Below are 12,942 nucleotides of genomic sequence, written 5' to 3'. Positions count from 1 at the left end.
ACCAAAATGTTTATATTGCAAGGATTAGAATGGTCATAATTCAAGGATTATATTGCATTAAGGGATTTATAGTCCTGGGCTGACATTTCTTTTAATTGCTTTAAATTTAAAGTCAGTGAATTTTCAAAGAAATAAACGGATCAGGGTTTGCCCAGGATTTAATGCTTCCTCCAACCTGTGGTGGAAATCAGCATTTCGGGGTGCTGCTCCGTCCCTGGTCTTCATCGCTTTTCTTCCTTCTGACGTCGCCACCTAGTGATAAAAGGCGTGAAGGAAACCTTGTAGTTACACCACTCTAGTACAGGAGACTGGAATAATTACAATGAATATATTGTATGTAACTGAGGAAAATAGATAATAAATATGTTTTTTTACTTAAATGACATGAAGAGTTTCAGTTATGAATACTGGCTTCTGAAGGACAGGTAAGAAGTTTTTCTTATGCACAATGCTGAAAGATCTTGTCTTGATTTTTCTGATGATTTTTCAGGTGAGTCCCAGTTCCAGGGGGTCTGCAGTGTGGGGTCATGTTGTGTCCTCAGATTCTAGAAGCAGACTTCCAGTCGAGACACAAGTTTTCCAAATAGGCCAATTTTCCTCAAAGCTCCTCTCTAAATTTCTTAAAATGTTCCTTACACATTAAGCAAACTCATCTGTCACATAAAAAATAAATGCAGTTGATTTTCATGTGTACCATAGCCTTTTCACTGGGCTTGTGGAATCACTATGCCATGTGATGGCCACAGAATCTCCCCAGTACTGAGTTTTCTATTGTACTGGGGTATCCCAGTCCCCTATGATTTCAGATAATAGAGAAATTAATATATTGGAAATTCGAATTTATTTTAAGTGGCAGCCCCCACTAGCCACTTCCGTTGCTAGCTACTTTCACTGCTGAGTATTTGCTATGCTGCGTTCCAACTGATCTGTTAATTGTCTGGCTATTGCTATGTTCACATTGCAGTTTCTCTGAAGCTTGAGTTTTTCTGGGGTTCAGTGATGTACAGGATTATACTGACATCCCTTCCATAAAACAGACCCTTCCTGCTTGGGGTATTCTCCCTTCCCTAAGGTAAGCAATGGGAAGCTCGGAGCCCACGTTTCCCAGGGACTGTTTCCTGCAGCAGTGCAGCATTTGCAAACCCGCTATGACTCCCAGGCATACTGAACGTTAGGCTGGCTCATGCTCAAATAATAATGCTGGAATTTACCCCAGCTGAAAAAAAAAAAAAAAAAAGCTCTTTTTGATTTTTTTAAAGAGGAATGCACCCAAACTTATGAGGAGGTTAGGCCTGTCTGGAACTGGCACAGCCACCAAGGTGGCTCTCGCTGTCTGACAGCAATAGCTCAACAGCTTGTTAAAGCAGGAATGGCAAGCCACCTCTGAGTTTGACAACAACAGGTTTAGCCAAGGGAACCCATGACAATGAGCTCTAATGCTTTTGAAATAAATTTTCAGCTGGCATGAAGAGTTTTGGCATTGCAGTTCCTTAGAAGGGACTGTTCTTTTTACTGTTCATCAGTTTACATCAGTAGGGACTCCCTGTCCCTTCACCAAACACATTTCTCAGTCCATTTATGTCATACATTAAATAGAGATGTAAATTAACCAGACAGTAACTGTTTTATCACCAGAAAGAGCTGCTAGGACTCATAAGGAGGCCTCCAAGTAAGACTATGCCTCGAGTGTAGAAATTGAATATAGGGTCATCTTCCTTTCCTTCATTCTTTAGTTCTGTCTCTCATTCTTTCTCTCTGTCTTTGTTGAACTCAACCTCCTACAGGGTATACGAAGACAATATTACAGGAGATTCATTATCTTGCATTCCTCTGCCTCCTATTCCTTGTCAATGGAAGACCATTTCCCTAATTTTAGGGAGAATCCCTGCAAATGATAAACCTGCCCAGGAGCCCTGGTAGCTGCTGGCTGACTTTAACATGATTCTTGTCATTTTTTGCTATCACTCTGTAGCCAGTAGCAACAGAGAAATTTACCTTAATAGTTATCATTTCTTAGGAGAAAATATTTTAAGATTCTATTTCAATGCATATTTTAAAGAACACACATCTCCATTTAGAAAAAAAGTTTTTCCAAAAATTTAGAAAGTTTTCTAGAGCATAGAGTTTTCAAACTAATTCTAAATGCCTTTTTTTGTTGGCATACTTTTGTTAATAGTACAACTTTTCTCAGAGACTGGAATTCATTTCTGCACAGAAGCCTTTTTAAGGAATTAAATAGGGTTTATGAGATCCTTAATCCTGATTCTGGCTCTTTGTGTAGGGTTGAATTTCATAGAAAGAGTGAATTTCAGACAAAAGAGACCAATGGAGTTAACATTTAATCTATTTTTGAAACACTGAGAGCTTTCTGGTCTCATAAGATTCTGAAATCATATTCCATATACAAAAGTTTTCTTTGTGTGTCTTGTAGGCTGGATTATGATTACTAGATGACTTGCATGTTTATGTTGTCTGCAGTGCCTTTGGGAGTTCTTGGTTTTCCTGCTATTTAAAAGTCCTAATAATTGATAAAATGTGTAGTTTATTTTGCCATTTGTGTGTGTAAGTTAAAATCTTTTATCTTCAGTGCCTGAAGTATATATAGTCTAACAGGAGAGTACAAGGCTGAATGTGGTTAAGGTTCATTATCACTATTTGAAAATCACATGCATTTTGCTCCAGTTCCACTCCAGTAAACCTCAGTTTATTTTATTTTCACTGCCGTAAGATTTCAGAAATATCCTCATCTTTCACAGTCACATGGAGTATGAATTACATCCTTCTGTGTTGAAGTAGGAGACTGAGGAGTAAATAGGATTTGATGTTTATCTGGTGCTGGTATAAGATTGAGGCGTTCCTTCCCACTGCTGGAAAGGTTCTGTTTGAATGATGTCGAGGTTTAGATAGTGTTGGCCATAACTTGACCATATTCATGTGCTGAGTTTTGAGCAAGAGCAGTTCAAGGCATAACTTACTAGCATCCACAAGAACTGTGTAATGAAGATCAGGATTTTTGTGCAATGAGAGGAGTGGTATTTTATCCTACTTTCAGAGTTTTTCACCTTAATTTTGATATTTAAGAACTTACTTTTAGCTTCTGGGTGGTTTCTTTTCTCTTTTTCACAAACCACACACAATCCCTTGGCAGCAGTTCTCTAGCTGGAGTACAAGCTTTTGCCAGGAAGAATGTGATGAGTCATGATGTGTGACCAGAATAACTGTGCTATTACAATTGCCAAGAGTAGATAGAGTTCCACCCATAAAGCTGTGCTTAGCTGCTCTAATATATTTGACCTGGGACAGCAGAAACAAGAACACTTAAAAAAACCTGTAGTGGCGAAAGCGTTTATCTGCTTGTGTAAACCGTGTCTGCACTAACTTTTTACCATGATAATATACCAGAATCTCTATACCTGCAAAGCCTTTCAGCTGTAAACTTAGCCTTCGTTTTTGGCCTGGCTTGATTAACAGCTATTAAAAACCTTCTTTTGTGTGTTTCCTTGCATTATATATCAGAAAAAAAAAAATGAAGTATTTAAACTGTAATGGAGAGAGCACCTGACTGGTTAACCTAAGCTGCATGTACTACAAAGAGAATACCAAAGTATATGCAAATAAACTGACATCTCTACTAATAATTTCTCATTGTGCCATTTATTTCTTATTTAATCGAGAGGATGAAGGTGAGGTAATCCTGTTTGTAAGGAGGTGGCAGTTTACATATTATAGCTGTAAAAGTTAGAAATCTATTAAATTAATTTGCATAATGGCAAAGTCAGAATAAAGGATTGTTTCATCACAGGGCTAATGGTTCTTCTCCAAGATTTACTATTTGAAAGGTAGTAAAGCACCCTTCATCTGAAGTTATTGTTTGTATTCAGATCCCTGGCACAACGAAGAGATACAGATATCAGGACAGTGGCAGACAGATTATGAGTTTTGGGTCTTAACCTGCTGCCAGTGGAGTCAACAACAAATGTTCAACTGACTTCAACCCCACAGACTCATACCCTGAAAGATCAACACAGGAAAAAGAGATGCCTGAAGAGATGCATAAGAGAAACAGAGAAAGCAGGTTTGTCTGGGTGTTTTTTGAAATAGATATGTAATATATTTTAAAATGCAATTTTAGTTCTAGATTTACACATTTGGACTAGATGAAAAAAGTAGATCATATGGAGAGTTCTTTCATTGTTAAAGTAATTAAAATAGAAGACGGATTGTCACTTTAGGTATTCAAGTCTGAAATCCTTAATTTCTTTTCATTACTGTGTAGTTTGCACATCTGCTCTTGTTCAGTATTCTCCCAGCTTCCCCTTATATTCTTTTGTATCTGCTGACCTCTCATTCAAGAACTGGCCTGTTGTAGAGCAATGCTGAATCTAGGGGGCATATTTTAAATCTTTAAAATCTAAGAATCTTTCGGCATAACTGGGGATATATGGACAAAAGAATAGTATTCATGATATGTATTATGTATCAGAAGTACCCAGAAGCAAACTGTAGATAAGACAGACGTAAATGCTGGTACCCGGTAAGTGATCAAAGATTATGTTCTTGTGCACAAGTTCTTTGTAAGTACAATAACTTCTTGTTTTTTTAACAAAATATGTTCACTTAATGTCCTTAGTGTAGGTATGGTCTTTGCAGAGACCAGATGGAATAGTGGGGTTTTTCCTCTCCCTAACTCTGTATTTAAAGTTTCCCATCCCCTCTACTATATGCTTGTTCCTTCCCTCCAGAAATAGCCTTTGAGTTCACATGAGCCCAGCTACATGATATTGAGGTTGGGATGTGGGGTCTAGTAAGCCAAAGGGAAAACCCAGATGAAAGTGCATTACAAAAGCCTCGTGTCTTGAAATTCTACCTTGAAATTATCAAAACCACCGGACAGTAGGTAGAGGCCAGTACAGGATCTCAGCTGCTGAGGTAATCCACTTCCTTTGAGACTATGTAGATCAGAAGTATCCTAACCTCTACCACCTTTCCCCACATTCCCAAAGAGTACTTAGTGCAGAATTCCAGCATTTTCAGCAAGGTGAAATAGGCCTGAAAAAAACAATGCTACTAAGTAAGCGATCACAGGCCAAATTGCCCCTGAACACTGCAAATGATGAAATAATTTGGCCATGTGAAAGGCCTCAAAGACCCTTAGAGGTCTGGGCTAGATTTTTATCTTCGATTTCTTAGGCTAATGTAGTTTCTAAGTTCCTTTCCCATGACTTTTCTATTTCTGATGTTATCTCAGCATATGTGGCATACTTTCCCATTCAGATCTAGGGGTACATAGTTCATTAACTGGTGTCTTATATTTTAGCTACACAACATGCTTAAGAATTGTCATGGCTACTTTTTAAGCACATGGGGATCTTGTGGGAGGGAAAGCAAACTCTTGGTGGGGAGTGTTGAGAAAGTTGCTTTTATTAGATATGGATGTTTGCCAGTAGCTTGACTTTAAAACTAGTGCTAACTGTAATTTTCATTTGTTGAAAGGCTTTTGCATCCCTTCCCCCCCTTTTTGTGTAATTGGGCTTACTAAAAAGTACTTATTAAAAAAATCTGATTATTACTTTTTATAAATTCCCATAAAAGATTTCAAGAACTTTCTTTTGTCTGAAGAGAAAGCTCTCTTTCTGTCCCACAAATTGAAAAAATAGCTATATAACCAATTGTGAGCAAAACTGGTCACAATGAAAAGTTTCCTTAAAATTTCTATGATTGCTCATACTAAACACTTATGAATTTCTTCCGTTTGAATATAATGATGTCATGCAATGACATGGATTTTTGCCTTCACATAAGGTGCTTCATTCAATACTAGGGCACAATATATTTTGAGATTATGCTTTTCTTACAGTGTTCATTTTTGGCTCCATTAAACTTAAGTACATCACATTTCAAGTTGGTAAAATGGTGGTTAAATTACGTGTTAAATTCCAAGCATCACATTTACAAAGTGCTTAATATTGTTCGTAAACAGAAGAGCGCAGAGCAGAACATTAGAATGTAACTGTATGATTGCTGGGTCTCTGTTTTGCCCATGTGCTAGTATAACTCCAACCACAATGACCTGATGTTAACTACTTGCAGGGGAGGCACAGAAGGGGTATTTCAGTTTCGACTCGCTGTTACTGTTCTGAGTATTCATTACTTGTATTCGAGAAGCACCTACCAGTTCACACATGGTCCTGCAGAGTTAGTTGATTATTGTGAAAAGATGGTCTCTGTTCCTTAGAACGTACAATGTAAGGATGAAGTAAGAGACAGAGGGTGGATAAAGGAAACTAAAAGGAGCAGAGGGACACAGCCAGTTATTTATGATTGCAATGATAAGCAGAGGTCACAGAACCACATTTTTGTAAACACCATGAATCAAATCTCAGAGAACTTTGGAATTTGATTGTTGTTTTGGCTGAAAACAACATTTCTGTAGCATTAAGTTACTAAATCACTCCCTTTTCCCTCTGACAGTGCCAGACAAGTAGGAAACACAAGCAGTTATCTCAGCATTTTAGCTGGGGAGCTAAAGGAAGTAAAAGGAGTTGAGAGAAGCTCGTAAAAATTTAATACCTACAGGAGACAACTACTGTGCTTACAAAGAAGATTTCATGCAAAATAAGCTTGCTTCACATACGTATTCAGGCAAACTCAGAGTGACCACTTACTCCACTGGAACATGGTTAAGTGATTAGTGTTGATAGTATTTCCTGCAGCTGGAGAGATTTACGCTCTAAACTGGCTATAGTTTCTGCTGTCCTTTAGACCCCTGGAGTATTTTGCTTAGTTAAAATTGACAGCACTGTTTTAATCAAAGCTATATTTAAGCAAATAGCAAAATTCTGCATAGCACCCTCCTCTAGATCTGCAGTTCATCCTGTACTTGCATATTGTGTTAATGTTCATTTTGGTGGTGTTTGTTGGTGGGACTGGCATCTGCCTTTGTTCCTGCTTCTTACAGCTGAGTAGGCAATGAAGGAAACTTTCTGAAGAGTAGGTTCATGAATTCTGCCTGTGACCACCCATCTGCCCTATCCCTGATACTCTATAACCCCAGAGGACCTAGTGCTTTCCAAGTCTTTTACTCTTCTGTGCTTCCCATCTCCCACCAAATACTCTCATGCTTTGTGGCACTTTGGGGCTTGTGGCTCCAGGTTTGGGAGTGAATGTAACGGACATACCTGGTACCTAGGTAATAGCAACAAAGATGGTCATGAGTCTGTTCAGATATACTGAGATGACTATTTTCTGTCTGTGCTTCACAGCAGAATAGCTCATATTGCAAATACTTCTACGTCAAAGAAAATCCATGAATTTGTTATGTAGGAAGAATAACAATTTCCTTTTTTCTTTCTATGGAGGCAAAAGGAATTAAACATATTGCAAACATTGTTCCTTATGAGCACCTACGTATTTTTTTTTCTTAACATGCTATTAATTCCAGAGATGTGAATCCCAGGAAACCATTTTGAAACAACTGTTTCAAAAACCTCTACATTCACTGTTTTTAACTTTTGAAAAACTAGGGGTTAAGGTCATTAGGCATTAAAGACACACATTTAGGGACTTGATTTCCCAACTGAAATCCTTGTGTATCTGGCCCTGAGTCCTGTGTAGGTACTTTACTGTCATTAATCTCAGTAAAAATTATATTCTTTAATGCTTCTGCGATTCTAGGCTTTGCTTCCTATTGGCCTTTCTACATATTTTGGGGTGAAAAGAAGCCTTTCTTCCAGTGTTGACAGCAAATGGAACTGAATTGCAGAAATCGTGGCATGGTCACCCACCCCAGATTAAGCAAGTGGTAATTTGGGGAGCCTTTGCGTGGTGAGACCAGGGGAGCAGAAGGGCCTTGGTGACCAGTGGTGGTGGTGGAAGCAGGAATGATGGGCATTTCATAGCGATACAGCACAGTAAGATTGTTGTGGGGTGCAGGTTTTCTAGCGTGCTCTGGGTATTGCACAGCAGAGGTTGCAGGCTCTGGGCCCTAAACCAGGGTGCAAAAGGAAGCTGTGGAGGGGGAAAGAGAAGAAAAGTCCTGGAGAATGATAACGTTCCCTTGCACATTTATCCGTGATTATCTATGATCAGGGGTGGGTGACCGAGGGTGGGAGCAGTACTGCTTGACTCAAAAGCTAAGGTGCAAAATAGATAGTAAAATAGTGCTGGTAAACACCCATTTAGGTGTTTAGACCCACTGACTGGGGCCAGAGCGCCCGTTAACTTCAGAGTTTGGGACTGTCCCCTCCTCCCCTGTGACAGTGGTTCAGAGGCACCTGGCAGGTCTTCGCTTAGGCTGCCTCTGCTGCATCAACAGACAGAGAACTCCTGACCCAGAACAAGCCCTTTTCTTAACTGCTAACATAAAGTATTTTTATTTTTCACAATGTGTGCAGATTTATTGCCTTCTTGTTAGAATGTAGTTCTAGAGAAAGAATTTGAAGAGAGTTTTTAGCATGGGAAGTTATATTTTATAACAGCAGTCTTTTAAAATAGGCATTTAAAGCAGGTTTCTAAAAGTGATTTTTGAGGAAAGGAGAAAGAACGGTTACTATGGGATAATTTAATGATAACCCTTCCTCATTAGTTGACAGGTGCTGATTTATCTTTATCTGGTGCACTTACTGTAGGTTATGTAATGCTTCTTATATTTTGGGACAGAGCTGGATTTCTGGTTTTATCCAATAGGGTCTCAGGAAATTGCTGTCTTGCTGGGTTTGCTCTTTTATTCTGATTTGATGAAAAAGCAGTAGTTACTAAAGAAGTGTAGTGGTTTGGAAACTGTTTAATAAATGAACTTATCAAAAAAGAGATTTTTTTTTTTTTGTACAAAACTTTTCATAGAAATGGGTTGGTTGAAATTACCTCCTGAACTTAAAAATTGCTCAGAGCATTTTTCAAAATTACCAAGATATTAATTTAATATTTCCAAAATTGAGAAAGCCCTGTCTTATGTTTCAAAATAATTTTGTTTGAAACTATGGGTTATTGACAACATATTACAAAATGTATTAGAAATCATACATTCAAAATTAGCCAGATAAATACCTTGCATCAGCCCATGCCATTTTGGTTAACCTTTTTGTTCAGATTTAAGGGGGTTTGTAATATTTTTTAGGTTTTGCCTGTTCCTCACAGTTTGGAATAAGATTTATTTACAAAAAGTTTCAAAGCTTCTCTCATTAAGTAGGCCAATTCCCACTGGTCCTATTAAAATGAAACAGCACTGAAAAAAAACCAACAAAAAAGTCTGATTGTTTGTCTATAAATCTACAGCCTTAGGAGATGGGTTAGAGAGAGTGGGGGAGATGGAGAAGGGGAAGGAGAGAGAAAATGTCCATATGTGTACTCATAATCTGATGCAATATAAGATGAATTATTTTAAACTGCGTGGTAGCTTTGCTTTGTAGCAGATCAAAGAATCGGAGAAGGGGCCTGAAAACCAGAACTGTAGCTCACAAAAGACTGCTGAATTTGCGGAATAATCTGGGGATTTATTAGCCCAGGATACAAAAAGCCAGCTCTGCTTACGCTTTGTCCTGAAGGGAGCTGTTTGCTCGAATTAGGGCTACGTGCTGGGAGCTCCCCAGGCAGGGACTCTTGCTTTATTTAATGGATTGATCCTTTCTGGTTCTGGTGCAGTGCTGAAACAAAGTAATTAGAAAACAGACTGAGAGTCATCAAACGTGAAAGATACTTACTCAGAAAAGCTGGATAGGGCGGGCAGGCTGACTCCAGTCCAAAGCCTGCGAAGTGGGATAGAAAGACTCCCCGCTGACTGCAGTGCACTTGCAGTGCATGGCTCATGCTATGAGCCAAAATTGTGATAAATTAGTGTTTCCTTTAGGCTTCTTTTGGTTTTTTGTTCATACTTCCATGTCATGTGACTTCGAGTAGTTATTTGGCCTTACTGCTCAATGTATCCTATTTCAAGATGACCTTTATTTTTAGGTGCTCAGGAGGGGTTTTCCTGACACGAGTCATGTTTGTGCTCTGAGCTGTACTTACATTGCAAAATGCCTTTCTCTCTTCAGTGTTTATAGAAAAAATTGTGCAAGTATTTTTACATTAAACCTTTAATACATGGGTAACCCTGTCTCCCAGTTCAGCAAAGCACAGCACTTGAGTACTGCACAAACCCTTCTGACTTCTCAAGCCAAAGTGAAACGCATTGGAAAGGTTTCCTTAGCTTGAACCGCTGGGGGAAAAAGGCTGGGGGAGGAAGAGAGGGGAGACTGCAAGGCCAGGAGTCAAGGTGTACTTGTCATTTTATAGCATGAGATTTGCCCAGTAGATGGCATCTGAAACCCACACACGGTAAACTTCTCTCCACCGAATTTTAATGTATCTCAATTTTCTTTGCTGAAGTGATTTTTAGTTAACACATACCCTATGCTTTCATTAATACTGGCCAAATGAGGTTACTTTGACCTTGATTAATAAAATGTATAATCATTTTGGAAATATTTGGAGTCGGAGACCTGCCAACTGCCTTTTTTTTTTTTTTTCTCCCCAGCTTGTGCAGTAATCAATACAACAGAATCTAAATTGCAAATCACGCAGAGTGTATTGCATTGCACATCTCCCTCTTAGCCTCCTTTCCTGCCTCCCCCCGCATAATTTAATCCATCCTGGAAATGATTTGCAGTTGTCAGTACAGGGATGAGGAAACAATAAGCCAAACTTGCCCTTTCTTGTTACTTTTCAAGGAGAATAAGTAATGCGAACCTACAAAAAAATCACTGCTGCCACCACACGCGGTATTAATCAACAGCCTACCGAGAGCAGTCGCCTCTGCTTTGGCACAGCCCCGGGCCAACCTGGCGACTTTCAGCCACTTCATTTATACCTGTGACCCTGAGCGGAGGGCTGGGAGCCGGGGCCGGCGGCGGGGGGCCGCTGCGGGGCCGCGCTGTGCCTGCAGGGCGCGCTGCTCGCCCGCAGCCCCGCACGCCCGGAGCCCCGGCGTCCCGGAGCCCCGCAGCCCCGGGCCGGTGGCCGGCCTGACCCCCAGCATCCCGGGGCTGCCCCCGCCCTGTGCCCCAGCTCACCGCAAAAGGCAAGGCAGGCCTGAGGAAGAGTGTCCTTAGGAGCTTGAACAGGACCCCCGAGAGGGTCCCTTCCCATACTTCCCAGGGAAAAAAAGAAACTAACAAAACAGCAGACTGGTTTGTAAACCAGCAGACTTTTTTTTTTCTTTTTCTTCTTTTTTTTTTTTTTAATTAAACAAAATGTGATTTCTATACTGTGTGAGGGGGCAGCAATGACTGGCTCCTTTCCTTATAAAGTTTTCAATATTCTGTAATTTACTATTGGCATGCATTTTATACAGAATTTCAATTATTCTCTAGGAAACAGGCACATCTTGGAAGCAGGTTACCTGTATTCCTGTTTTGCATGTTGAGTCTGTTGTATTCTTCCACAAACATCAAATATCCTCTTGGCTTAATGTTGAAGTATGTACTTTAAAGATGCACCTAAACCCAGAATTTGCTATTACTGCTCCAGAAGATGTATTCTGCAGTACTCTGTGGTTGTGTCATCTCTGTGTTTCTGTTTGTTGCATGTATTTAGTGATAATTAACTAACTGATCTGTGAAGCACTTGAACGCATTTTTAACTGGAAGTATACAAGCAGCCCTGCTGAAGTCAACGATTCTATTCAAGCGCTTTAGGTTAATCGTTTACTTAAATGCTTGACTATGTCTTCAGTCACTACGTTACAATGCTTGCAGAGGAACTGAGAAAAGTATTATGATTAAATATGAGTTAAGAGATTCCAGGCTGAGGTCAAGTCCTGTGCCTCTGGAACAAGCTGACGCAGTGAGGGGTCCTGCTGGGCGCGGGGTCCTGGATTAGGGGATCCAACCACCAGATCAGTGCTGATCTCAGTAGTCTATCCGGAGATTAATGGCACTGTCCTGCTGAAGGGGCTGTCACAGCATGTGGTAAATCTGCTGTCATGTTGTATGTAGACACTAAAGAAGCTGCAAAATGCTCTAACAGAGCCTGGATGTACGCTAATGGCCAACTTTCAGCATGGGATTCCCTGCTTACACACATTCCTCCCACAGCTTCAAATACCATCAGACTTTGTGTAAGCAATCCGCGTGTAAGTCAGCTGACATTGATTTAAAAGGATAATCTCTACAAAAGTATTGACCTCTGCATATGAAAGAGCTAAAAAGAACAGCAGGTAACTCGCTGTGTGAAACCAGCTCCTGAGGAATTCGCAGGCTTCGTATTGCCTAAACCTAACCCCTGCCGTGCACTGAGCCCACTCTGGGTAAATGACCACCACCTACGTGAATGTTGTATCATCGGTTTGCAAAGCAGTACCCTGAATTATGGTGTTCGTGTGCTCAAATCTTGATGAGATGGCAGTATTAATCAAACTCGGGGGAAGGTGGAAAGGGAAGAAGTTAAGGTATTGATAAGGCAACACAATATGGAGGGAATAACAGTAAATTTTACATACGGTTTTAAGCAGCATAGTAATGAATATCCCATGGAGGCAGACGGCTGGGAAAGAGCAAAAAGAATCTGCTTCCCCCTAATTTAGAAGTAGACAGAATATGAAGATCCTCAACTAGATGGTAGGAGCAGAGGGCCACAGAAGGATCAAGTCCTTCCTCAGCCATTTGAAGGTATTATTTGGACTTTAGCAGTTTCAACAATAACAGTAAATATTTTCATTATGTAACTAAGATAATGTCCATCTCAAACCCAGTCCAGTCAAATGGCTGGTGTGTTGCTCTGTGAAATGAAGGCTGAATCAGAGTTAACCCATTATATTGGATGCTCTTGCATTTAGTCAGAGGGAGGCATCTGGTAAGCATCAGTAAACTTGTTTTGTTATGGGAAAACAATTTATTGCATATTGTTTTCTACTTCATTAAAGTTAGCTCTTAAGGTAAATTAGAAACTGACTTGGAATATTTTACT

The sequence above is a fragment of the Nipponia nippon genome, unplaced genomic scaffold (assembly GCF_047370975.1).
Source record: "Nipponia nippon isolate SJK-2023a ecotype South Korea unplaced genomic scaffold, ASM4737097v1 scaffold_2, whole genome shotgun sequence".
Lineage (NCBI taxonomy): Eukaryota > Metazoa > Chordata > Aves > Pelecaniformes > Threskiornithidae > Nipponia > Nipponia nippon.
Note: the sequence above shows the minus strand (reverse complement) of the source record.